This window comes from Etheostoma spectabile, unplaced genomic scaffold, assembly GCF_008692095.1.
Source record: "Etheostoma spectabile isolate EspeVRDwgs_2016 unplaced genomic scaffold, UIUC_Espe_1.0 scaffold333, whole genome shotgun sequence".
NCBI classification, from domain to species: Eukaryota; Metazoa; Chordata; class Actinopteri; order Perciformes; family Percidae; genus Etheostoma; species Etheostoma spectabile.
In genome coordinates, this window is record NW_022605586.1 from 787,919 (window position 1) to 792,428 (window position 4,510).

The window sequence follows — 4,510 nt, forward strand, 5'->3', positions numbered from 1 at the left end:
CACCAGCAGAGATTGGGAGGTTTTAGGCCTACAGAGAGATTACAGCCAGTATCATAATCAGAATATGTTGACTCTTTCTATAAACAGAGCTAACTGCAGTACACATGGGAATGATGTATGGATGCTGGCCATAGCAGTGTACCAATCAGGTGACGACCAAGTTACTCCACTGCAAATTAATTTTGTAGATCCCCGCCCTATGGCTACTCAGACATCTTCGCCAATACCTACGCCAAAACCAGTAAAATCAGACAAAGAAGTACTAATCCAGGACTTCTCCAGAATGAATCCAGAAGACTTGTTAGAGTTAGCCTCAGGAGCAGGAAATGACAATTTGTGGGTTAAATGGCTTATACAAAATGCAAAGGACCAATACATGGGGGGATGTGTCGCATGTGCAGCGGCACGGCCCTCTATGTTCACCAACCCAGCTCCCCTCTATCCAGACACAGACCCACTAGGATATGAATGCATGCTAAATATAACTCGAACCAAGGTGCCGACTCCTAATTGCAGTGCGCTAGGTACGGTTTTTCCACCAGGATTTGAAAAACCTGGGTATTTCACTGCTCTAAAGGGGGAAGGTGCAAGATATCACTGCTATAATTTCACAGGCCAGGTTAAGCCCACTGTAAAGTTAGGAAAGATTCCCCCGGATTGGTGTAACATAACGACTCAAGAGCAAGGACAGATAGGACCCCAAGCTAGAATTGGATTGTTTTATTACTGTGGAGGCCTGCGCATCTATTCACAGATAAAGTTTCCAAACAGAACACACGGAGTATGTGCCATGATCCGGCTAGCCATGCCCATTTCCCTAGTGGGCAACAAGATACAGTACACACCCCATAGGACAGTGCAACTCACCATTAGGAGGCGAAGACATGTGCTAGCTGCAGGAGCTTAAACCAAAATTTGATCCATTCCTAGGAACCCCCACTTATATGGATAGTATTGGAGTCCCCAGAGGTGTCCCAAATGAATATAAGATAGCAGATCAAATTGCCGCTGGGTTTGAAAATATCCCAATTTTCTCAGCCTTATTTCCAGTAACTCCAAACAAAAATGTTGACCGTATAAATTTTGTTCATTATAATGTGTTGCGTTTGAGTAATGCCACTAGGGATGCAATCGAGGGGCTGGCAGAGCAGATGGCTCCTACATCATTGATGGCGCTGCAGAACCGGATGGCCCTGGACATGTTGCTGGCCGAGAAGGGAGGTGTCTGTTCCATGTTCGGAGAGATGTGCTGTACGGTCATTCCTAACAACACTGCCCCAGACGGGAAGGTCACCAGGGCTTTGAACCAACTTCGAGCCCTTTCCCAGGAGATGCATGACGCCTCATTACCTGTGGGTTGCTGTGTCCCTGCCTGCACCATGATTCCCGGCTCATCACCACTGCCTTGTCCAAAGAAAAGCACCTCCTCCTATCCGCTGGGATGCTGCCATTACTCACCATGCCTGAGGACGGAGAGAACGCTGAGGCACTGCAGTTAGTGTAAAATGTGTTTGCACCTAGTAGGTGCGAAAAGGGGGAATTTGTGGTAAAATAATACAATGGCTGAGGTGGACTCCAGGTTTACCTGTAACCAGCGATTTATTGTTGTCCAGATGAAATGCGTTCCGGCAGTTAAACGTGCACGGACCTGATGGACTACTATCAGAGGTTCCCAAAAGGCACTTCAATAGTGGCTCAGTTTATGGTTCCCCTTGTGGCCTGATGGTCAGCTATACTGTTGCTGGGCACACCTTCTCGCCTCTTCCCTCTTGCTTCTTTATTTTCAGTTATCATTTACCCAAGACAGCTATGTCCATCCCTTCTAGTTGGTCTGTTCTCTGAGTTATCAGACCGTCTCGAACTTCAGTGTCCTTGCCTCACCACTCCTCTTGTGCTCACTGTACTTATCTGACTAAGAGCCCTCCTGTTCTCTCCTCCTAGCTGACCCCAGCTGCAAAGCATATTGTATATATGTCACACATACCACACACTCTTGGTTAATCATTATACTTTAAGCCAGCTTTTACGTGCCGTTCCTGGGTGCCCTGTTCATCACCACCTCAGTCATTGTATTATTTTCCACAAATTCCCCCTTTTCGCACCTCTAGTCGAAACACTTTTACACTAACTGCAGTGCCTCAACGTCCCCGTCCTCAGGCATGGTGAGTAATGGCAGCACCCAGCGGATAGGAGGCGGCGCTTTTTCTTTGGACAAGGCAGTGGTGATGAGCCGGATATCATGGTCCGCAGGCAGGGCACACAGCAACACCCACAGGTAACTAGATAGCGAGAAAAACAGCATAGATGTCAAACAGCAGTGATAAGATCTTCCATTTGCCAAAAAGGTTGTCATCCACCCCTCCAATGGATTTGTAAACCTGAGGCGTCATGCATCTCCTGGAAAGGGCTCGAAGTTGGTTCAAAGCCCTGGTGACCTTCCTCCGGGCAGTGTGTTTAGGATACCGTACAGCACATCTCTCCGAACATGGAACAGACCCTCCTTTTCAGCCAACAGCATGTCCAGCGCCATCCATTTTCTGGACGCCATGAGGACCGTCTGCTCGCGGCCCCTTCGATGCATCCCTAGTTGCATTGCTCAAAACTAATAATGACAAAATTTATCTCATATTTTTGTAGTACGGAAGATGGCTGAAAAATGGATATTTCAAATCCGCGGCAATTTATCTGCACTTTATTCATTGGGACACCCTGGGACTCCATACTATCATATAGTTGGGGTTCCGATGGATCAAACGGCTTATCAGCTCCTGCAGCTAGCACGTCTTCGCCTCCATGGTGAGTTTGCACTGAGCCTTATGGGGTGTGTACTAGTATCTTGTCCCACAGGAATGATGGCAGCCTATCATGGCCAACTCCTCGTTTGTTTGGAACTTTATCTGGAATAGATGCGCAGCCTCCACAGTAATAAACAATCCAATTCTAGCTTGGGTCTATTGTCCTTGCTCTTGAGTGTTATGTACACCCTCCGGGGAATCTTCCTAACTTTACAGTGGGCTTAACCTGGCCTTGTGAATATATAGCAGTGATACTTGCACCTTCCCCCTTTAGACGTGAAATACCCAGGTTTTTCAAATCCTGGTGGAAAAACCGACCTAGCGCACTGCAATTAGGAGCGGCACTTGGTTCGATTTATATTTAGCATGCATTCATATCCTAGTGGGTCTGTGTCTGGTAGAGGGGGAGCTGGTTTGTGAACATAGAGGGCCGTGCCGCTGCACATGCGACACATCCCCCAGGTATTGGTCCTTTGGCATTTTGTATAAGCCATTTTACCCACACATTGTCATTTCCGCTCCGGAGGCAACTCTAACAAGTCTTCTGATTCATGCTGGAGAGTCCTGATTAGTACTTCTTTGTCGGATTTACTGTTTTGGCTTATTATTGGCAAGATGTCTGATAGCCATAGGGCGGGGATATACAATTAATTTGCAGTGAGTAACTTGGTTCGTCACCTGAGTGTTACAACTCTCTGGCCATCATCCATACATCATTCCCATGTGTACTGCAGTTATCTCTTTTTAATAGAAAGAGTCAAACATATTCTGATTATGATACTGGCTGTAATCTCTCTGGAGGGCCTAAACCTCCCAATCTCTCTGGTGTTCACTGCCTAGCAGGAGGTTCCCACGCGCACCTTTGGCCTCCTACTTTGCTCAACTAGTTGGCATAATCTTGCCATTGTTCTTATCTATCTTGTCCTTCTTTCACACTCCCGCTTCTCATTAGGTCGTCACCCCGATATATGTCACTTTCCCCAATAGTCCTGATTGTCTTCTTCCGCAATCTATGATGGCCTGACACAGTCAAGGTGAAAGCAGTCAGGTGGAGCCACCTACGGTAAGGCAACGGTAATTTGGTCCACATCGTGGTTGCGGCCTGAGTGTGGGGGTGACTTACGATTCCACATTGACCTTCTTCTCTCTTATTGGCCTAGCCTTCCCTGTGAGTGACATTGTCACCCCCTTTTGGTTGAGTTGTGTCCTCTTTTAACATGGGAGTGGACTACACTGGGATAGTTGTAATGCTCAAATATTCGCTGGATTTTGCCTTTCCCACTAGCTTGTGACTCTAGTCCCAACAGTACCCTACCTACTAGCAACAGTTAGAACTGTTCCTATGGCCCACATTAACTTTCCTTCAGGTCTTTCACATGGTCCCTTCATGGGGCCTGGCTCAGGGGTACCTGTGACTCGTTCGCTCAATCTTTCCCATCTATACATTTTTTAATTCTCCTTTAATTTCCTCTAAGGTGCGTTTAGGGCAGGTGGCTTGGCCAAATGTGTTCAAGTGGTGCCAGGTACACCTGATTTACCTTTCACCTGCACCGTGTGCAGTAACCTCCTTCAACTTCTTACGGTCCGGTCCACTCTGGGGTCAGTCCACTCGCGTATGAACCTTGACCCGCACCCAGTCACCCCACCTTCAAACCGCCGGCAAGGGTTTTTTGTCATTTGCTGGTAACACTGTCTGGACCTGGGGTAAAGGGCTG

General features: G+C 47.4%; 1 protein-coding gene across 1 annotated transcript in view; it reads right to left on the reverse strand.

Annotated features, from left to right (window-relative positions):
• The window catches only part of LOC116686221 (MAGUK p55 subfamily member 4), a gene marked incomplete at its 5' end in the record, with an annotated part of 44,133 nt that overhangs the window by 38,649 nt on the left and 974 nt on the right, over window positions 1-4,510 (reverse strand).